The 24,293-nt window shown below is 37.1% G+C and overlaps 1 protein-coding gene across 10 annotated transcripts in view; it reads left to right on the top strand.

Annotated features, from left to right (window-relative positions):
* Smyd3 (SET and MYND domain containing 3) overlaps positions 1 to 24,293 on the top strand; it is an 877,202-nt gene that overhangs the window by 153,248 nt on the left and 699,661 nt on the right. The window lies entirely within an intron of this gene.

Below are 24,293 nucleotides of genomic sequence, written 5' to 3'. Positions count from 1 at the left end.
TAATATTTACTGAATACTTCCCATGGACCAACCATGTTGTTGCTTTTTATGTTTTCCTTAAATCTTTTTTTTTCCCTTAAATCTTATTACAGCCATATAATGTTGTTACAGATTGAGTGTCCCTGATCTGAAAATTTTGAGATTAGAAGAATTCCAGATTTTGAAATCTTTTGGATTTTACAATATTTGCATATACTTTACTCATTTAACATTCCTAATGTGACAATGTAAAATGTCCCAGACTCTGTTTGAGCATCTTGCTGGTGCTCAGGAAGTTTCAGATTCTGGAACATTTCAGTTTGGAGTATTTCAGATTTTGGATTTTTGTGTGAGGGATGTTCAGTTTATACAGACATATTCCTCATTTAATGACCAAGTCATGTGATTAGGTCATTAAATGAATTGGTCATCAAGTAGGATTCATCTCAGGGATGCAGGGATGGTTCAACACCATGCAAATCAATAAATGTGATGCATCATATTAACAGAGTGAAGGACAAAACCATATGATCATCTCAGTAGATGCAGAAAAAGCATTTGACAAAATCCAACACCCATTCATGATAAAAACTTGATAGAAAATTGGAATAGACATTCTTTATCTCAATCTAATAAAAGCCATCTATGATAAACCAACAGCCAACGTCATACTAAATGGACGAAAATGAAAGCTTTCACTCTAAAATCAGGAACAAAACATGGATGTCCACCATTACCACTCCTATTCAATATAATTCTGGAAACATTAGCCAGAGCAATTAAACAAGAGAAAGAAATAAGAGGAATAAAAATAGGAAAGGAAGAAGTTAAATTATCATTATTTGTGGATGACATGATACTTTAATAGAAGACCCCCAAAAGTGCACCATAAACTTCTAGATTTAATAACCAAATTCAGTAGCATAGCTGGATATAAAGTAAACACTAAAAAATCAATAGCATTCCTGTACACAGATAACAAACTGAGAGAAAAATTAGGGAAACAACGCCTTTCACAATAGCATCGAACAAAAGGAAATACCTAGGAATCATTCTAATGAAGGAAATAAAAGACTTATACATTGAAGACTAGTACTCTGAATGAAAAAGGAGATGGAAGATCAGGAAATGGGAAGATATCCTTTGTTCCTGGTAAGAAGAACCAATATAGTGAAAATGGCCATACTTCCAAAATTGTTACACAGATTTAATGCAATCCCATTCAAAATACCAGCAGCACACCTTGCAGAATTAGAGAAGACAATCCTAAAATTCATTTGGAACCAGAAGAGACCTAGACTAGCAAAAGCAATTCTGGGTAACAAAGGCAAGGCAGAGGGCATCCCAATCTCTGACTTGAAATTATGCTACAAAGCTACTGTGATAAAAACAGCATAGTACTGGCAAAACAACAACAACAACAAAAACCCCAAAATCCCTCAGACCTGAGGATCAATGGAAAAGATTTAGAAGATGTAGAAACAACTCCAAACACACTCAGCCATCTTATCTTTGGCAAAGGAGCCAAACACCTTCCCTGGAAGAAAGATAGGCTCTTTAATAAATGATGCTGGATTCTGCTGCCTGCGTCCAAGCGCATGGTCCAAGCGAGTTTGATCCTCAGCACCAAAAAAAAAGTGGTGCTGGAAAAACTGGCTTTCCACATGCCAAAGACTAAAACTAGACCCATGTCTTTCACCATGCACTAAAATCAAAATGGATCATAGATCTAATTATTAAAACAGAAACACTAAGTCTGCTTGAAGAGAGAATAGGTAATACTCTTGAAGACACAGGCATAGGTAAAGGCTCTATGAACAAAACCCCGATAGCACAGGAAATATCACAAAGAATCAACAACTGGGACCTCATCTTATTAAAAAGTTTTTGCACTGCAGAAGAAACCACCAACAGAGTGCAAAGACAACCGTGGGAAAAAATTTTTTCCTGCTGTTCCTCAGACAAAAGGCTACTATCTAGAATATATAAAGAACTCAAAATATCAGACCCCCCAGATTTGAAGACCTAATCCAAAAATGGGCATATGAAATGAAGAGACACTACTTAAAGAAGTAGAAATGGCAAATAAAAATATGAAAGAATGTTCAACATCTCTTGTCATTCAAGAGATGCAAAACACTGCTGAGATTCCATTTCACTCCAGAAAGAATGGGTGCTATCAAGAAATCAGTCAATAACAAATACTGGCTGGGCTGTGAGGAAAAAGGAACCCTTGTTGGTAGGAGTGTAGACTGGTGCAACCACTGTAGAAATCATTGTGGAGATTTCTCAAAAAACTAAAACTAGAAGTTCCATTTGACTCAGCTCTTCCCCTTCTTGGTATCTTCCTGAAAAAATTAAAAGCATCGTACCATAGTGATACATGCAGACCCGTGTTTATAGGGGCACAGTTTGTAATAGCTAAATCTTGAAAACAGCCCAAATGCCCATCAATTGATGAATGGATAAAGAAGATGTGTTTTTTATACAATGGAGCACTACTCAGCCATAAAGAGGGATAAGCTTGAGACATTTCTAGTTAAATGGTTATACCCTGAGACCATACTCTTAAGTGAAATAAATTGGATACACATATTTAAATTCCACATTGTTTCTCTAGTATGAGAAATTGAAAGTGTAAATAAGGACCAAGATATATAATAGATATTGGGAAATGGGAAGAAAGTGTTCAAATGGGAAGGGGAACAAGAGAAGGGGGAGGAGGAAGGGACAATAAGAAAAAGACAATAGAAGGAAAAAGTGGAAGCAAAGCTTTTGTAAATAAGGAGGGAAAGAGGTTGAAGGGAAGGGAGGGGAATGGGAAAAAAACCACCAGCAATATATATCAGGTGCAGGTACAAATTCCCTATGATGAATGTTATCATTGTATATATCTAAAATGTACCAAGAAAATCAGAAAAAAATAAATTAATTAGTCACTAAATGAAGAATATGTAGGATATATATTATAATATTCAGAACAAAACAATGGTCAGAGGAAACTCCAACTTGATGAGTTATTTGCATATCTGTTATATGCTGTACTATAATGTATAACAAAATATAAAATTACAGTATACAATCAGCAAAAATTACAGTACTGTATAAACAAGTTGTATTATATAAAAAAAGACATTGAGGCTTTATAAACAAGATATACAGACTATACAAAAAAAAGATGGGTTGGAAGTAGCATCAGGTTGTCAGTGCACCTCCACTGTAAGTTGAAATAGTCATTAAACTGGTAGGTCGTTAAACAAGGAAGATCTGTTGTTATGACTTGTGTTTAGAGGTCCCCCCAAAGCCTCATGCCATCTTTTTCAGAGATGGCTGGATCTAGAGTGTATGATGCTGGTATTAAGGGTGTGTGATTAGAAAATTAGTTCACTGATTGGTTTGGCATAGTTCTGGGTAGGATTAAGGGTGGCTTACTCTGTGTATGAGTGCTACCGGCCTCGAGGATGGGTAGCCTGGATGGAAATATAAGGGACAGAAAAAGGGCTAGTGTGGTTGCTTATCGCTTGTAGTTTGCTTGCTTGGTGCTTTGCTGCCTTCTGCCTGTCTTGAACTGTTTCTCCTGTGTGATGCTTGTCTGCCATGCCACCTTGCCCTGGAGCCAGCTGATTTTGGACTGAAACCTCTGCAAACTGTGAGGTAAATAAATTTTTCCTCCTTTAACTTTGGGTGTTGGATATTTTGTCTCAGCAGTGAGAAAAAGTGATTAAGACATCTGTACTTTTATTTATTCTCACTTTAGTTCAGTGGTTTAGAGAGTTCAAAATGCATATTATTAAACAGCTACTAAGTGGCAAACTAAAATGCAATTCCAGTCCATATGACTTCAGAGTTAATGATTTAACTACTATTATATAATCTCTTATAGTTCCTAGCTGAGAAATAATACAGACACAGCCAGAGAGAAATTAATTTCCAAAGTATACATTCAACAAAGGATTGAATTCAGTAAAAAAAATGAATAAAAAATAGACAAATTATGCGAACAAGTAGTTTACACAGGAGAAACCATGATTGGTGAATGAACATGAAAAGACGTTCTACCACTATTAAATGAATGTCCAATAAAAGCACAGTGAGATAATGTTTCACATTCTCAGACTGGCAGTAAGTGAAATGCCTGATAGTATCAAGAGTTGATAAGATAGGGCTGTAGGCAACTCTCATTATACAGCTGTCAGAGTGTTAATTCCTAAACCACTTTGGAGAACCATTTGTCATACAAAATTGTTCAAGTATTCATTCTGAAAACTCAGTAGTTCTACTTCTAGGAATATGTATGGTAGAACACAGTAATCAAAGTGGGATCTGTGGACCTTTGGAGGTACCTGAGGTCCTTGCAGGGACCCGGTGAAAGCTATTTTCATAATAACAGGTTGATATCATTTATCTTCTTTACTCTCATTCTCTTCTGAGTATACAGTGGAGATTTCCAGAAATTATAATGCAACAGATTGAACACAGAAACAAAAATGAGAATGCATCTCCTTCTGTTAAGCCAGACATTAAAGAGATTGGCAAGAAGGTAAAACAGTGCCACTGTCCTAAGTTATTTTCATTTCAGAACATTTTTTTCATAATAATATTTATGTCAACATGAAATGGGATTATTATTTTAAATGAATTAAATATTTTACAAGTTTCTTGATTTTAATCTCTATTATATATTAATAGGTATAATCCACACAAATAAAACACTGTTGAGGTCCTTCAGTAATTTTTAAGTATAGGCTGAGACCAAAAAGTTTTGGAAATCCTTTGTCTTAGTCCCTTTTCCATCACTAGGACATAATACCCAACACCTACAACATAATGAGGAGAGATTTATTTTGGATTACAGCTTTTAAAGGATTCATTTTGTGGCTGGCTGGTTCCAGCACAAGAAGAGCAAGGTAGAGAAATGCTGCCCACATCATAGCATACAAGAAGCAGAGAGAGAAGGAATGAGTTAAGGAAGGAGATATACCCTTGCAGGTCATGCCTCCACTGACCCACCTCTTTTGACCAGACTTAATCTCTTATCAGCCCTTGAAGCTGTGATTAGTATAGTGCCTCATGTTACAATCACCTTCCAAAAGCCCCTCCTCTGAACACATGAGCCTTTAGGGGACATTTCAGCCCTCCAGATTCATGTCCATCTCTATGTAAAATGTATTTAGTCCACCTCTCTAAGAGTTATCCAAGTTTTGGGGGTTTTTTGGTACCAGGGATCGGAGTCTGGACCTTGCACTTTCGAGGCAGGCGGTGGCACCACTGAACTAAACCTCTGGCCTGAGTTACCCAAGTTTTAATCATTCCAGCATTGCTGAAAAGATGGAGTACAAAGTCTTCTCTGGGACTCAAGGCAAATTCTTAGCTGTGAGCCCATGTAAAAATAAAAAGAAAGTTACATACTGCTGACATCCAATAGCACAGGGTAAATGTTCCCATCCCAAAAGGGAGGAATAGGGGGATAGAAAGGAATGGGAACAAAGCAAGACCAAAACCCAGTTAGGCAAACATTAGATTCTGTGTTTTGCCTTCCAGTCAAGTTATGGAGAGAGGTGAACTCCAAAGGGCTTGGATAGTTCTGTCCCTAAGGCATTGCTGATTCCAGCCCTCTGGCCTCTCTCTTCAGGTGGCTTAGCTTATTACCTCTGGCTTTCCTCTGCGGTTATTCCATGTTTCTGGCTTCTCCAATTTCTTGGGATCTCCATTGCCCGTTGCACTTTACTCTTACCATTTCACACACTGCCCTCTCAGAGGCATAGTGCTTGACCTCTCAGGGCTTCTGAAGTCTGGGTAGAAGCCTTTACAACCCCATAACCTGCATTCTGCATTTCTATAAAGCCAGCACCACGTGGATGATACCAAGATCTACTGACAGCTTGAGTAGTAGCCAGAACCTCAGGTATCATGGCTGCAGTGACCTCTGAATGCCTGGATGGCTGAACACTGGGAAGTATTTGTCTTTTTGGCCCAGAAGGAGTAGGATGTCCTGAGGGCTGTCTTTTGAAATGAAGGCTTTATAGTTTTCCAAACTTGAGCCTTTGAAGAGTGGAGTTTTACTGATTCCCAAGGTGCCCTCGAGCCAGTTTTCCTATTGTCCTGATGCAAGCTACTTGGTTTCTTTATAATCTTTTAAGCAACCATGCACTCCTTTGCCCCAACTTTGTATGTGCTTAATTTTTGGCAAAACTGAAACCTTTTTTTTTTTGGTAGTGGGGATCAAACTTGGGTCCTTGCGCTCGTGAGGCAGGTGGCAGAACCACTGAGCTAAATTCCTGGCCTGAAAACTGAAAATTTTTAAAAAAGGTTTTGGCTTCTGATTCTCATTTTAAATCTGGCTAAAAGCTGCTAGAAGTATACATGTCGTATCCTGAATGTTAGGCTATCTTAAAATTTCCTTTGCCAGATTAAGTAGTTCACTATTCCTTTTTTTTTTTTTTTTTTTTAAACCACAGATAGAACTCAGGACCTTGCACTTGTCAGGCAGGTGCGGTGCCACTGAATGGAATCCCTGGCCCAGTTCACTATTCTTAATCTCTGTCACCCTCAGAGTCTCAGGACATGAGACTATTGACTTTTTTGAATGACCAGTGATATTGATCATTTTTTCGTATGTTTATTTGCCATTTCTACTTCTTTGTATGAGAAATGTCCATTCATTTCAGATGCTCATTTTTGAATTGGGTCTTTAAATTTGAGAGGTCTGATTTTTTTAAGTTCTTTATATATTTGAGATAGTAGACCTTTGTCTGAGGGACCGCACGTGAAAATTTTTTCCCGCATTGTGGGTTGTCTCTTCACACTGCTGTTGGTTTCTCTTACTGTGCAGAAGCTTTTTAGTAAGAAGAGATCCCTCTTGTTGATTGATTGTGCTAGTTCACAGGCAACTGAGGTTTTGTTCATAAAGTCTTTTCCTTTATAATTTTCTCCCTTGTTTGAGGTTTGGGTTTGTCCTGCTCTTCTTTTTCTAGAAGCTTGAGGTTCAGCATCAGGTTGTTTAATTGGGCTCGTTCTGTTTTCCTAATATGCGTATTCACTGCTATGAATTTCCCTAAGACTGCTTTCATTGTGTCCCATAGACTCCGATACGTTGTATTGTCATTGTCATTTAATTGAAGGAACTGTCTGATTTCTTTAATTTCCTCTATGACCTATTGGTTATTCAGAAGTGTGTTGTTCAGTTTCCACGTGTTTATGAAATTTTTCGAGTTTCTTTTGCTATGGATCTCCAGTTTCATCGCACTGTGGTCTGATAATATACAGGGGATAACTTCAGTTCCTTTGCACTTACTTAAACATGTTTTGTGTGTGAGTATGTGGTCTATTTTGGAGAATGATCCATGTGCAGCTGAGAAGAATGTTTATTCTGATTTTGTGGGGTGGAAGACTCTGTAAACATCTGTTAAGTTCATTTGTTCAGAAGTTCGATTGAGTTCTAGTATTTCATTCCTTATTTTTTGTCTAGTTGATCTATCTATTTGTGACAGTGGGGTGTTAAGGTCCCCCACTACAGTTGTATTGGTGCATATATGACTTTTCATGTCTGTTAGTATTTGTTTTATATAGTTGGATGCACTAGTGTTTGGTGCATAGATATTTATGATTGTCATCTCCTCCTCTTGGATTGTTTCCTTTACAAGGATGTAGTGTCCTTCATCTCTCTTAATCAGTGTTGGTTTGAAATCTGTTTGATCTACAAAGAGGATAGCCACTCCTACTTTTTTTCGGGTTTCCGTCTCATGGAGTATTGTTTTCCACCCTTTAACTTTCAGTCTATGTGTTTCCTTTTGAATTAAGTGTGTTTCTTGTATGCAGCATATTGTTGGATTTTGCTTCTTGACCCATTCTGCCAGTCTATTTCTTTTGATTGGTGAATTGAGACCATTAATGTTGATGGTTATAACTGAAACGTATTGACTTATCATTGCCATGACTTTTTCTTTTTGTTGGGTTCTCCCCCTTTATATTTAATTTCTTGTCATGCCAGATGGGTTCATTCTGCTTTGCTTCCTGGGGTTGTGATCCTCAATGTCTGTTCATAGGATATCATGTAAAATTCTTTGGAGTGGTGGTTTGGTATTTGCAAAGTTCCTAAGGTGCTCTTTGTCATGAAAGTATCTTATTTCTCCATCCATTTTGAAAGACAGTTTTTCAGGGTACATCAATCTGGGTTGGAGGCTGTTTTCTTTTAGGGCTTGGAATATGTCACTCCAAGCTCTTCTTGCCTTGATGGTTTGTGTTGAGAAGTCTGCTGTGATTCTGATGGGCTTTCCTTTGTATGTGAGTTGTTTCTTTTTTCTGACTGCTTGTAGAACTTTGTTCTTCTGTTGAGTTTCTGGAATCTTAACAATTATATGCCTATGTGTAGATTTTTTTTTGGTCAAGGCTAGTTGGAGTCCTATATGCCTCACTTATCTGTATGTCAAGTTCTTTTCCCCTGCTTGGGAAGCTTTCTGCCATTACTTCTGTGAAGAGTTTTTTTTTATGTCATCTCCACTCTCTCCTGTTTCTTCACTGAGCCCAATCAGTCTTATGTTATTCTTCTTTGCATCGTATAGCAGCTGCTGGGTTGATTCTCATGTTCCCTTATAATTTTGAAGCAATTTTTCTTTTCCTGGTCATTAATTGCAGTCTTATCTTCTGTATCTGAAATTCTGTCCTCACATTGGCTCATTCTGCTGTGTAGACTTCCAATGTAGTTTTTCATCTCCTGGAAATCTATTTGCATCTGTTTTATGGATTCCATTTGTTTCCTATGTTGGGATTCCATCATGTTCCTGAGCTCCTCTCTAGATTTATTAATCATGTCTTGCACTAGGGGCACAATTTCTCCTGTTATCTGAGAAATTATTTCTGATTTCATTTTTTCCAGATCCCCTTTTGTTGCCAGTTCAGTGGGTCCAGGTGGTTGAGTATCAGGGTGTTTCATCTCATTTCCCTTTGGGGTTGCTCTAGGTGATCTGGAAGTCTAGTTTTGAGACTTTTTTACATGTTTTCTCATGTCGACTCAGGGGCCAGGGGAGATGTTATTGGCGTCTGTGTGGCTCACCTCCTCTGAGCTGGGAGAGGTGGGCCAGGGGCCAGGAGCGGCAGTAGGGATGGTGGCCCGAAAGCCCCTTCCTCTGGACCAGGAGCAGTGGGACAGTGGCTCAGAAGCCCCTACCTCTGGGCTGGGAGTGGCAGGAGGGATGGTGGCTGGGCAGCCCCTTCCTCTGGACCAGGAGCAGTGGGACAGTGGCTCAGAAGCCCCTCCCTCTGGGCAGGAATTCTTTAAATGCTGAGAACTTGATTAGCTCCAGTACAGTGGTCTGGTGGTCCGGTGTCCTCTGCGTGTTTGTAGTGTGGAACCAGGTGGCTGTTTGCAGTGGGTTGATTCAGTGTTTTTCGTGGGACTGGCGACCTCGGGACAGCATCCGCAGACCTGCCTGTCTGCAGTGGGCTGTTTCATTGTTTTCTGTGGGACTGGCAACCTTGGGACTGCCCATAAAGTCTTTTCCTACACCAGTGTTTTCAAGAGTTCTACCTAACCTCTGTTCCAGCTAGTTCAGATTTTCTGTTTTTATATTTAGATCTTTAATCCATTTCAATTTTAGTTGAGTGCATGGTGAGAAATATAGGTCTAGTTTTAGTCTTTGGCAAGTTGAAACCCAGTTTCTCCAGCACCATTTACTAAACAGGCTATCTTTCCTCCAATAAGTGTGTTTGGCTCCTTTGTCAAAGATGAGGTGGCTGAGTGTGTCTGGAGTTGTTTCTGCATCTTTTAATCTGTTCCAGTGGTCCTCAGGTTTGTTTCTTTGCCAGTACCATGCTGTTTTTATCACAGTAGCTTTGTAGTACAGTTTCAGGTTGGGAGTTGTGATACCCCCTGCTGTATCTCTGTTACCCAGAATTGCTTTTGCTATTCTGGGTCTCTTCTGGTTCTACATGAATTTTTGGATTGTTTTCTCAAGGTCTGTGAAGTATGCTGCTGGGATTTCAGTTGGCATTGCATTGAATCTATATAGCAATTTTGGAAGTATGGCCATTTTCACTATGTTGATCTTTCCTACCTAGGAGCAAGGGATGTCTTTCCATTTTCTAATATCCCCTTCAGTATCTTTTTTCAAAGTCCTATAATTTTCAGAGATGAGGTCTTTGATTTCTTTCGTTAGGTTGATTCCTAGATATTTCAGTTTTTTGGGTGGTATTGAAAAAGGATTGTTTGCCCTATTTCTCTCTCAGTGAGTCTGTTGTTTGTCATACATTTTTGTTAAAAGAAGGAATCAGTGAATGAATGGCAGATCACTTTCTAGAAATAGAACAGCTTTGATTTCAGTTATATCTCATTTGTTAAATATAGCTCTGTCTAATTTAAATTTTTCTTTGCATTTATTTTTATTTTTTATTTATTTTGGTACTAGGAATTGAACCCTAGGCTTCACACATGCTAAGTACACATTCTACCATTGAACTATACTCCTGGCCCTGTCCCTAAATTTTTAAAAATTAATGTTTTGATTAACTCCAAATCAGTATGAAAGTTAACATAAAAGAATAAAGAAGTTTTACTTTATTTGGGTGAATGTTAAGTTTAAATAAATCAAAGAATGTGATTAAATAACACATTGGATGAAGTAGAAACCTCTATTCAGAATGAAGCTAGGTGATACAAGTTTCCTTAGGCAAAATTTTTTCTTCCATTGAATGACTGATTGAGAGAGATTTGGCCTTGTAATGTAATTCAGACTGGCTTGAACTCACTACATAACCTCTTCTGATCTGGAACTTGAGACAATTCTCCTGAGCCTCTGAAGTGCTGGGATTACAGGTGTGTACAACTACACCTGGCTCTCCCTTTTAACATCAGTTTCTTTTCTGGAGTGGTTGCTTTTTATATTGTGCAGGATATTCAATCCAGAAGTATTAGTCTTTGGTATATAATGTGAAGATAATGATTTCAGTATTTTAAGTTGGCAGCTTCTTTTATGTTATTAAAAGCTAAGAAATATTTTATGACACCATTTGCAGCAAGTAGCATTTAGAAATAAATTCAATTAATAAACTATACTTTAGTATACTTTTTTTGGTAATGGGGATCGAACTTGGGACCTTGTGCTTTCAAGGCAGGTTGCAGAACTACTGAGCTAAATCCCTGGCCCACTTTATTATACTTTTATAAAACATTATTCATATACTAGTATATAAAGTACTTTTATATACTAATTATATTCTCCACACTCTTGGAGGGATGATTGTATTCTAACGGTGCTAACATCAGCAGTGGTTAACCCATTGATGAGTTAATACCTGTCAGAGCTTAGGAGGCATGGCCTAGGTGGGGGCAGTGGGTCATAGGCTATGACCTTGGGGACTATATCTTGTCCCTGGTCCCTTCCTCTCGGGGCTTCCCCCTGTTTCCCAGATGGCCTGAGTTGAACACCTTTGTCTTCCATGCTCTTCTATTATGATGTTCCTGCCTTGGAGCCAGCTGACCAGGGACTGGAACCTCTGAAACTGTGAGCCACAATCAGATTCACCTGTTTTAAGTATTGAGTGCTGGGTATTTTGTTCTAGCAAGGGAAAGCTGACTAATACATTAGTTATCATATTTTCTTCTTACTTTCTAGGCTTTTAAAATGTTCCACATTGTATGCCATCCCCTCTTTCTGTACTTACTCTAAAAAAACTTTCCCTTCCTAAAATCTCAACTAAGTGGAGAAAAGCAATATGATTATGTGATTAAAATAATTCATAGGAAGTTGCAAGTGACTTGTAATCATAGTGTTTTCAAGGAATGTCCACATTATATAACAAGATATTCTCAAACTCAGATGAGTATTTGAAAAGTAGATATATGATGGTGATATTTGGGGACCATGGCAAGTCTTCGATTAACTGTACCACATGTTCACTATAGGATGACCAAACAAGCATCAACACAACCCCTTTGTGGTAACCCCTACTCTTATTTAATAGTTACAGCACATGATGAATCTCTTTATAAGAATAATTAATCATCTATGATTAAACTGGGCATAGTGGCACATGTTTGTAATTCTAGCACTCTGGGAGGCAAAATTGCAAGTTTTAGCCCTGCTTGGGCAATTAGGCAACTTGGTGAGATCTTGTCTCAAAACACAAATTTAAAAAAGGGTTGGGGATGTAGTTCAGTGTGAAGACTGTAGATTTGATCCTACCATAACAAATTATATATAATTAATCATAATGTATTGGCATGTGTAACATTTAATTTTATGTCTCCGAAGGAATTTAAAGAATATTAAAAAAACAATTTTTGCAGTGCTGTGGATCAAACCCGGGGCCTCACACGTGATAGGCAAGTGCTCTATCATTGAGCTACTTCCCCATCTCTGCCTCTTCTTTTAAGATTACTTTGGGACTACATTAGCATGGTAGTCTTTTTTTAATAAGCTTTAGTGTCATTTTGTTCTCCAAAAGAAAGAGTTAAGTATTTGAAATTTTATTATTGACTTTCAAGAGGACTTGAGGCAACTTCTAGTTAAAAGTTAAAGTGGGCTGGGGTGTAGCTCAATGGACAAGCACTTGCATAGCATGCACGGGGCTCTGGGTTCAATCACTGGCACCTGAACAAAAAAAGAAAGTTAAACAAAGTAATATACTTAATTGTAAAACAGAGGAGCAGATATTAAAAGCGGGCAGAGAAAGAGGCTTCCAAGCCTCTGAAAGGAACAAATTATTATAGTTATGAAATTGGCTTTTGGTTTTCTCGCAACTGAAGCTGAAATAGAAACATACTACTAGTAAATTTCATTTCCTAACCAGAGGAAGGAAGCATGACAGATAATTATTCCAGAGAGGCAAAAATTTCCTGGAGCTGAACTCGTCTTTCTTTTTTCTTTTTTGTCCTTTTGAAGGCCTAAGTAATGATATACAGATGAAAATATAGATCAAATACTGTTATATCTTCTACAGAATTTTACCTGTGGTATTGTTAATGTTTAGGCAGTATGATATTTCTACTAGCAATACTTACATATATAAATGGTGTTTTGATTTCATTCTTTGGGCAGAGTTAGTTTTTTTCTTCCTAGTGTTTTTATTTATTTTTTGTGGGGGGGGGACTGGGCATTGAACTCAGGGTCTTGCACTTGCAAGGCAGGCCCGGAGACACTGAGCTAAATCCCTGGCCCTAATGTTTTTATTATTGTAGATCTAAAGAAGTTTAGGGAATTATAATACATCTCTTAGATCATCAGACTTGTGTTAGTAGACAAGGCTGAAGAAGTTTCCTATTTAGAAACACAGGTAGCATTAGTAGAAAATTTTCTCCTTTTGTTCACTTGGTCACAGCTTTCTTTAATCTACTTATACTCTGCCTGGAAAAAAAAATAAGCCGACTGCACTTTAATACCCTTATGTCACCAGTTTTCAGTTATTAGCTATCAAAGTGACCTACAACTTTGTACAACCTTGTAGCAGAACATTGTTAACATAATAAGGAAAATTTAAATTTATGCTCTTGTAAAAATGTTAATTTACTTCTTAACTTGTTAAAGATATTACAGTGTAAAGCAAACAGAATCTTAGAAGTTGCAATTGCCTTTTAATATGCCTTAAGGTTTAACAGTCCCCTGTGATTTTAATTTCCACAAATGAAACCTTCACAAACCTTTTTACTACTTCAAAGTTAGAGCTTCTTAAATAAGAACACTTTGAGTTCAGTCATTCTGATCAAATTAATAATAATATTGGTAGAAATTTCCGTGAGTGTAGACTGAGTGCTAGAAATTTTCCATGAATGTAGTAAAACACAGGATGCTAGCCAAAAATTGAAATTAGAACCAAGTACTTTGGGCATATGTGGATTTCAGAGAGTGACACTACTAAATTGTCTGTATGACTGAATGGAGATGAGCAGATTTTAGCACATGTAGATTTTGCTAGTTTAGCAACCATTGAAGAGGCCTACAAGAAACTTTTTTTCTGACATTGCCTAGAAATAGATGAAATTTTCATAAGCACTTCAAAAATGCAATTAGCATCCTCAGTTTTAGCGTGCTGGGTGTGATAATCTGCTTGTTCACAGGCTTTTGATATGGGTTATGTGAGTAGTCTGCCCGGCAGTTTTATGAGTAGTCATTTATTCCCACTTTATAGGGTAGGAAATTGAGGCCAAGCAAGGTTTCAGAGTTGCACTATTAGTATCAGTGGGCTTGGGTTGCACATTTTGAACTCTGAACTGCCAAAACTTTTTACTTCCTTTCACTTGGAGCAGTGCTACCATCCTGTCCTGTTTACCCCGTATCCACGAGAAAGTGACCTTTCCTTCATCTGAACTTGGGTCCTATGTCGTCTTTGCTGCTTCTCAGAATAGTTTGGTATTTTAGCTCATTATGGAGGTGGTATATGTTCATCTGTCCTTGGTTGTCATTGCCTAAAGGCAGTGACTATCTTACCCCCTCAACAGTTGTCCACCCCTACATGGGCCAAGCACCTCACAGCGGCCAATCACTGACACTTGTCAGATTGACAACTGGAATTTTTATTCATTGGCTACTAAGTCTCCATAAGGATCATTTAGTTCAGGAGACTGAGGGTGGTAGAAAGGGAAGTATCCAAGTAGGTAATCTTCCTATGCTAACTCTTAACTTGTTCAAAATATTTTGCTGTGCTTTTCCCTGAATGCCAATTTCGATTTAAATTGCTTGTGCTTCTCCTGGGAAGGTATGGTACAGTGGATCATAGATTGATTTTCCTTGAAGTATTAACCATTTCATTTTCTCACTTTATACATTAAATGTTAGAAATATGAAACAAAGAGATAGGGAAAGTAGACAGATGAATCCAAACCAATTCTGTTTTCCTGTCTTATGACACTATATTATTTTGACCACATGTACTGCTGTTGTATTAAAAAGTATTTATTTGATAGTTGGATGGTGGATATAATTCTGTTTAATTTTGAAAAAGGCCTTTGGGCCCAAACCACCATAATTACTATCTGGGAACCAAATTGAAAAGTTGCTTTACTGTATTGTTTTGAATATTTATGCCAAAGGGAGAGCTTCTGTTTAGCATTTACCAGCATATTTTATTTTATTAGACAGTAAATGCACTACCCTGGTAGAATAGCATAATTTTAATTGAGATGATCTTTTTTTCCTGGTGTAGAATTTTGTTTGCTTCAGAAAGTTCCATGGAGAAATATTAAATTTTTGGCTACATGACGTAACATTTCCAATGAATCAGAATTCTTAGATTTCAAGGATATTTACATACGTAACAATTTTGTGAAGAGGCATTATTTCTGTGGTTTCTTTCTTTTAAAAATTAGATTTGGATCTTAATTTTGGCTCTGTGTCTATTAAAATGATGTTATTTTTCTTCTTGGGGTGTATTCTTTGTTTATTCATTGTTTATTGGTACATTTTAGGTACACATTATAATCACATTCATCATTGGGAATTTGTACCTGTATGTGATACATCTTGATTCTTGTTTTTTCCCCATTCCCCTTCTCTCCCTTCCACCCCTCCACCCCTCCCTATTTACAAAAGCTTTGTTTCCATTTTTTCCTTCTTTTCTCATATTTTTTTCTTTGCCTTCTTTCCTCTCCCCTACCCTCCCTCCCTACTTCCTCTTCCCCTTTGGACCTTTTCTTCCTATTTCACATTATCTACTATACATTGGGGTCTATTCTTAAGAGCTTGCCCATCATAATATTCACCATTCCTTATATGCATTTATTGTTCCAGAGAGCATCTCATGTCTGAATTCTGTGAAAAATAGTGTCATAGGAATTCCACTTAGAAACTTCCTTAAAGCTTGTTTTAAGGCACATGGTAGAAAGTCAGATATCCCTAGATCAACACTCTTTTTTGGTAATTCTGAGTGGCGCAGGTGTTACCTAATTTACTCTAGTGTTTTTCTCAGCTCAGATTTCTTCCCAAAAGTCATACTGCTCAACGATAAATTATGTTTTAGTTCTTGAGATATTATTTCTTAGGTAAAAGACCATTGTTAGGGATCTTAAGCCTAAATGAGAGGTTGCAAAGATACTGAGGTTATTTCTGACTGTAGGGCTGTGCTCCACGTGGATGCTGGCGTTGTTTCTATCTATGGCCATACTTCACCCGGATGAGTGTGCCTCAGAGAATGGGGGGTTGCTGGACTTCCCTGTAGGTCACAGCCTATGCCTAAGCCCAGGGGGTCAGTGGTGGGGTGGCTGCTGAAGAATGTCAGTGCTAGTCACCTGGGGAGACTTCTGAGGGATCTGGACACATTAGCAAGAGCTTTGTAGAAGGATGAAGTTTTTTCTCTATTGAGAGTTTAAACTGGATTCTGCAGGTGCAAGGGATGAGAGAAATTTGAGAATAAGTAGGACTTGTTGATTTGTTTGTTTTCTATATCTATTCCAGGAAATGTCTTTCCTTCTGTTTGGTAACTGGTCATGCTTTAGAGCAGAGTTTCTAAAACAGTGGGACACTTTTCCTTCCTGACACCTAAGAAGAACAGAGATGTTCCCTTAAATCATGTCCCCATAGTTGAGATTTGAGGGGGCCAATTAACCCCTTTTGATATGTAGAGACAATTGGTACCCTTTACCCTTATCTAGCTTCTTATGCACTGAAGAACAATTAATTCTGCTCAATTTTTCTTTCCTTGATTTGAGTAACTTACACTGTTAGAGAAACTAATTACGGCCCAGCCTATATGTGTACTTGGAAGAAAAGATTTAATTTATTATGCTCCATGAACCATAATGTCTGTGACATTGAGTAACCTAAGAATTTTTTATATTTTGACTGTTCTGTAGCAGTAAAAATTTGTATGAACAAGTGATAGGAGATTGCTTTTTTGCTTATTTATATTATTTGTTTATTTTTAAACAGTGGATTGCTAAAAGATCCTGTTTATTTTGATAAAAATAGTTTTGATGTCTTCTCTTAATTGGTGGTAGAATATTACTTTTCATCTTTCAAGTGAAAGGAAAAAGTGAAGGGGGGAAAATCACTTTTGTATGACCTATCCATTCTTACCTTATTTCTCTAGATTACTTTTCATTGAGAAATTCTAGTTCTGGATGGACTCTTCAGACAATCACTATGCAAACAGCAAGTTCCTGCAATCTGTCATAACTGTATATATTTATCATTTCTCTACTCCTCTGAGACTACTACAGTTTCCCTTATAATATGCACAACTTTTTCATCTTCAAATTTAGTATGTATTTATTGCATAAGAAAAGCAGAACCAAACAGTCTTGGAATCAGAAGGAAACTTGTCTAACTCCTTCTTTTCAGTGCTGGAATTTCCTTCATATTTTGTTTAGCAAATGTGTCTGTTAGATTCTTCTTCAGCGTGTAAAGTTACTTGGAACTCTACATTTCTCAAGGCATTTCATTTTATTTTTGCAACAGTTTTTATTGTCAGAAAAATCTTTACAGTTAGATAAAATCTACCCTCGCTAACCCATCAGGAGTGACCTAAAATAAGCGATCTTTTCTCTAGAAAACAACTATTTATTTCTGTTTTTCATTTGATACTGATTTTTTCAAGAAATGTGACTTTGTTTTTCATTGGAAATACATTTTGTTAAGGGAACCAAAGAATGGTTTTCTAATATGTTTGGCAGGGGTGTTTGCGCTACTTCCTCTCCCCTCTCACTGCTGCCGAAGTGTTTTCTCTGTGGGGTGTCCTTGCCAGGGCTCACGTGCTCTGAACCTTACCACACAAGATCAGGAACGCTTCAGAGATGCAGTGGTTGATCTAATCAAGCATATACTTTTTTTCTTAGATTCAATTGATTTTCCTTTTTTAACTTTAGAATTTGTTTATTTAGTTATTTATTATGTATTAAAACCTCCAAACATTTAAATAATCCATGTTAGAAAATTTCTATCACATAACAGGTGGCAACTAAATTGTTCAGTTACCCTGGATCATCTTGTTTAGTTGGTCAAAATTCTGTGTGAAGATGTATGAAAGCCGCTGGTTGGTAGCTGTGGGAGGGAAGAGATGAAGTATTGTTACTTCTTCACTTTTTTCATCATGGATCATCTTCGGTATCTTGATTCTGCTCATTACTTTTTAGAGCAGAGATCAAACACTTTGTAGAGTTGGGGATCTTTATTTTCAGGCAACAGAAATAGCCTCTGAATACACTGACAAGAAAAAGGGAAACAAGGAAAAAATCTGAGGAGTCAGGTTTGAGGGAGGCACATTCAGGGAGAGCCCATGTGACCTCATTCTCTGAAGGATACTGTGAGAAGAAACTTCCAGTCTGGCTGTCAGTCTCAAATTGTCTTGACACATTGTTTACAGGTCTGTTGGAAGTCAAATTGCTTCATTTTATTACCCCCTATAAAGGTGCTGATTTAATTCAGATCTCAGAATCATTAGTGGTTTTCTCTGCCCATGCATATTACGGGTTTGATGTCAGTGTTTTCCAGGATGGGAGGTGGTGGTGGTTTTGCTGCAGATTTTGCTCTGTCTTTTCTCATGGAGATAGTCAAGGAAATTAGAATTGTATCACAGCTGTCATTTCCTGAGAATTCCCTCTTGCGTGTTTTTAAATATCTACTGAATGTTGGCTTTTTGTGACTTTTTGTTTCTAATGCATATTTGTGAATTTTCTATTTCTTAAATAACCTTGCAAGACTATTGATGGTATTTTTCTTGCTTCATTAATTGTTTCTATTTTTTTGGGTTCTATTTCATTTTTAAATATTTCCCTTATGGTTATAATTTCTTGTTTTCCTTCATTTCCGTTTGTTTTAAAAGTTTTTGATTTTCATGTTTAACTCATTAATTTTCAGTTTTTCTTCTTTTAAACATTTACAGCTATAAATGTTCTTAGAAGTATTACTTTTGCTTTATCAAGTGTGGGTATTTTTCCATTATTTAGACCTAATAATATATTTTCTAATCGTCATTTAATTTTTCTTTGTTCCTTGAAATATATGAAAGTATACTTTAAAATTTCTGTGTATGTGAGATGTCACCGGGTTTCTTTTTGTTACAGTTTTCTAATTTAAATCTCTTGGGATTGAAGCAAATGCTCTATATCATTGATTTTCTGGGATTTTTGAGATTTGGTTTTTGTTTGTGTGAACACTTTCAATAAAGAGGCTGTGGGTGCTTGAAAAGAATTCATGAATATAGCTGGGCATGGTGGTGCATGCCTGTAATCCCGGTACTCCAAAGCCGAGGCAGGAGGATTGCCCTGAGTTCAAGGCCAGCCTGGGCTACGTAGTTCAAGGTCAGCCTGAACTCAGAATAAGTTTTGAGACCATTTCAAAAAAAAAAAAAAAGAAGAAGAATATGTGAATATACATTCCTGTAACAGGTGCAGGTAACGCATAGAGCTATTTTTTTCTTTATCTGCTTGATCTGTGGATTCCTTGAAGTTTGTAAGGTCTATTTTTTTAGTAATAGCTAACTCTTATATGGTACTTATTCTATTCCAGGCACAATTTTAAGGTCCTTACATGAATTAACTTATTGTATATTGGTCATTTTTTTTCTTGTGGTGATCTGTTACTTGGACTTTATATATTTCAAGACTGGGTACATTTGTTACTAAGTACGTGTGTTTTGACCTTTTTTATGTTTTAAATATTTATTCACTTTTTAAAGCATTGGGTTGAAATGTAGAAATTATATTTCCATATCTTATATTTATATTTAACCCTTTTCAAGGAAAAATTTTTTTTCCCCCATTAACTTTATTGGTACATTTTAGGTATAAAATAGTTACATTCATCATTGGGATCTTGTACCATTACATGAGTCTCTTGGTTCTTATTTTTTTTTCCCCTTCCCTTGCCCTCCCTTCACCTGCTCCACCCTTCCCTATTTGCAGAGACCTTGTTTCCATTTTTTTCCTCTTCTCATACTTTTTCCTTTCCCTTTTTTCCCTTCCCCTCCCCCTCCCAATTCCCCTGGTCTTTCAGACCTTTTCTTCCTGTTACACAATATCAGTTATACATTTTTAAAATTACAATATTAAGATCTAGGAGACATTACCACAGATTTTGCAGAATTTCAAAGGATATAGAAAGCATATTACAAAAATCTTTTTTGAAATAAATTTGACAACTGCTAAGAAGTAACTTAGAAGACAAATTAATGAAACTAGCTCTGCGGGAAATTTATAATTTGAATAGCACCTATTAAAGAAAGTATATTCCTAGCTTGAAAACCTACCTTATATGACAACAGCAGGCTCATACACATTTTAACTGATAAATTATATCAAACATTTAAAGCAGAAAAAAGAAGGAACACGTCTCCCCTCATTTTAGGAAATCAACATTGTGCTAATCCTAAAACTGGATAAAGATAATAGAAGAAAAAAGTATGAACATAGATAGAAATTTGTTTAATAAAACAAACTATTGGAAGTTAGATCTGGCAGGATATAGAAAGTGGTTTTGTTATAGGGATGGCAGTGCTGGTTCAGCATTGGAAGATTCACCCCCAAAAGTCATCATTTTAACAGAGGAAAGGAAAAAGCCATATGATCCTGTCACTAGTTGGAGAAAGAGTATTAGACTAAATTCTACAGCTGTTCATGGTAAAAGCTATCAGGAGACTAGAAGTAGAATAGAACCTTCTCAACAGATCAAAGACATGTACTCCATACTTCCAACAAAAACTCCTTCTATGAATGGAGACGATACAATGCTTTCTCCCTAAAGTGGGGAACAAGGGCATATATGCCTACTCTTCATCTGTCCATTAGACTTTGAAACATAGGTCTAAACCAAAATAGTCTGGCAATAAAATGACACAACTAGGATAGGATTGGCATGGCAGAAGCAAAATCTTTATATGTAGATGAAATGATCATCTACAGAGAAAATACTGAGACATCTCTAGGAGCCCTTAGAACTTGTACTTGAACTTAGCAGGATTAGAAAACACAAGGTATATATAAAAATTCAGGTTTGTGTATACTTACTATAAATGAAGAACTGGATATTGAAATTTAAAAGTTATATAGGAGTACAAAGGACCCAGAAAAGCCAAAAACAACAACAAAAACAGTGTTGGAAGATGTTTAGGACCCAATTTTAAGACTTCTTCTAATGCTACAGTAATCAAGGCAGCGTTGGTGTAAGGAAAGACATATAGATCATTGGAATAAAACAGAGAATCTAGAAATAGAACCACACATATGTGGTCCCCTGAGTTTTGAAAGATTATTTAACATTAGCATTTTATAGAATATAAACTCAATTCAAGAGCTGAGGAAGAGATAGTGTTTCTAGCAAACGGCACTAGAACACCTGGTATCCAAATATAAAAAATTAACCTCAACCCTTTTTTTCCATACATGAAAATAACTTGAACGGATCTATGAACCTAAATAAGAAAGCCTGAAAGCATAAAACTTTAAGAAGAAATTATAAGGGAAAATATTTATGAATTCAGGGTAGGCAAGAACTACCTAGGATACAAAAAACATGATGTATAAAAGAAAAAAATTGATAAATGAGATTCCATCAAAATTTAGAACTTTAAATGACATCATTAAAATGAAAAGTAGTCCTTAAACAGACCATATTTACAATACATATAACCTATGACCAGAATATATAAAGAATTCTTAGAGCTCATTAATAGACAACCCAATTAAAATGTAGATGTAAGAAGATGATAAATAGCCAGTATAGCACAAGCAATGCTGTGCAACTCTAGAATCAGAAAAATACTAATCAGTACAATAATAAGACTGAATTATACACTCATTAGGGAGATGAAGTCAAAAGTTTTATAAGCCTTGTCATGACTTTTTCTTTTTGTTGGATTCTCCCCCTTTGTGTTTAATTTGTCACACACAGTGGATTCATTCTGCTGGGTTTCCTGGGGTTGTGATCCTCATTGTCTTTTCCTAGGGTATTGTCTAAAGTCTTTTGGAGTGCCGGTTTGGTATTCATGAAGTTCCTGAGGTGCTCTTTATCATGAAAGTATCTTATTTCTCCATCAATTTTGAAAGATAGTTTTGCAGGGTACATCAATGTAGGTTGGAGGCTGTTTTCCTTTAGGGCTTGAAATACATCCCTCCAAGCTCTTCTTGCCTTGAGGGTTTGCATTGAGAAGTCTGCTGTGATTCTGATGGGCTTTCCTTTGTATGTGATTTGTTTCTTTTCTCTCACTGCTTGTAGAATTTTGTTCTTCTGTTGGATTTCTGGAATCCTAACTATTATATGCCTATGTGTAGATTTTTTTTTTATTAAGGCTAGCTGGAGTCCTATATGCCTCACTTATCTGTATGTCAAGTTCTTTTCCCGTGCTTGGGAAGTTTTCTGCCAACACTTCTGTGAACAGTTTTTTTATGTCATCTGCACTGTCTCCTGTTTCTTCATTGACTCCAATCAGTCTTATGTTATTCTTCTTTGTATTGTCTAGCAGCTGCTGGATTGATTTCTCATGTTCCCTTACAATTTTAAAGCAATTTTTCTTTTCCTGGTCACTAATTGCAATCTTATCTTGTATATGTGAAATTCTGTCCTCACATTGGTTCATTCTGCTGCGCAGACTTTCTCTGGAGTTTTTAATCTCTTGGAGATCTCTTTGTATCTGTGTTATGGATTCCATTTGTTTCCTATGTTGGGATTCCATCATGTTCCTCAGATCCTCTATTTTTTTATCTCTGTCCTCTCTAGATTTATTAATCATGTCTTGCACCATGAGCACAATCTTTGCTGTTATCTGAGTAATTATTTGTGATTTCATTTTTCCCAGATCCTCTTTTGTTGCCAGTTCACAGAGTCCAGGTGGTTGAGTATCAGAGTGTTTCATCTCGTTTCCCTTTGTGGTTGCTGTAGGTGATCTGGAAGTCTGTTTTTCAGGCTTGTTTATGTGTCTTCTTATTTCCACGGTGTGTGTGGGGGTGTGCTTCTGGTGCCCACGCGGCTCTCCTTCTCTGCCCTAGGAGCTTGGGATGGCAGTGGGGGAGCTTCCTTCTGGGTGCTGGGACCGGCTGAGCTTCTCTGCCCTAGGAGCCTGGGATGGAGGTGAGGAGCTTCCTTCCGGGTGCTTGGACTGCCTCACCTTCTTGGCCCTAGGAGCATGGGATGGCAGCGGGGGAGCTTCCTTCCAGGTGCTGGGACCAGCTGAGCTTCACTGCCCTAGGAGCCTGGGATGGAGGAGGGGGAGCTTCCTTCTGGGTGCTGGGACTGGCTGAGCTTCTCTGCCCTAGGAGCCTGGGATGGAGGTGGGGGAGCTTCCTTCTGGGTGCTGGGATCAGCTCACCGTCTTGGCCCTAGGAGCCTGGGATGGAGGCGGGGAGCTTCCTTTGGGGTGCTGGGACGGGCTCACCTTCTTGGCCTTGACCTCCTTGATCTATAATAATGAGTTAACCTTGGAATCTTTTTTTGTGGTATTGATACAATGACACACTTTTTTCTAGTTAATATTCTAACTAGAATATTCTAGTTAGTGTTACTAGTCAGCCAGTGTTTATGTCTTTTTGTTTGAAATGTGTTTCATAAGGGAACTGGATAGACTGAATTTTTATGTAATTTTATTTACAAATCACTGTATAGTGTGGTGATTAAAAACAAAACTTTAGAGCCAGATTGGTTGGGTTTGGTTTGTTGTCTGGGGTGTTCTATCTGGTAACTAGAGTTTAAAACTAGGGGTTGGAGGCATTTTGACTTTTCTTTATTTAGACTTTTTTTTGGGGGGTACCGGGGATCGAATTTGGGTCCTTGCGCTTGCACAGTAGGTGGCAAAACCACTGAGCTAAATCCCCGGCCCTTTATTTAGACTTTTAACTTTTCTCATGTTTTATACCCCAATCCTCACTTCTGTTCTTTCATATGTGCGGTATCTGAATGGCTCTGATTTTTTATAGATTCTGTCCCTTTCAGAGTAGCCTGTCACATTCACTCTATTGTATGCTTCCTTAATCAATTTGTACTATAATATCTACATTTTATTTCTTGAAAATACATTGAAGGATCTCTAAAGTGGGCCTAATAATAAAACTGCTGACCTTATAAGTTGGTTTCAAGTTTAGCATGAATTAGTAAAGAATGTGTAGTGCCTGTTCCTCAGTAAATGCTTACATAGAATTGTTCTGTTTGCTATTAATATATTGTAGTTTGTCTTTTAGTGTTTTTTGGCCACCTTGAAACTATCCATTGTCTTGTTTGTATTTGTCACTGTTAATGTTACTATCAGATTTATTATTTTTATTTAATAATTGAAGTTTTAAAAATTTTTTGCTTTTTTGCTATTAAGTGATTTAGTAGGGACAACTTTGAAACATTTCAATTCAGCCTGTGTAAATTAGTAATCAAATTTAATAGAATTTTAAAATCATTTTCCAGGAGTGT

Source organism: Heterocephalus glaber, unplaced genomic scaffold, assembly GCF_053883595.1.
Source record: "Heterocephalus glaber isolate CG9 unplaced genomic scaffold, H.glaber_assembly_v1.0 deba00001600, whole genome shotgun sequence".
NCBI lineage: Eukaryota > Metazoa > Chordata > Mammalia > Rodentia > Bathyergidae > Heterocephalus > Heterocephalus glaber.
The sequence above is the reverse complement of the archived record's forward strand: the minus strand, read 5'-3'. Positions and strand labels throughout refer to the sequence as shown.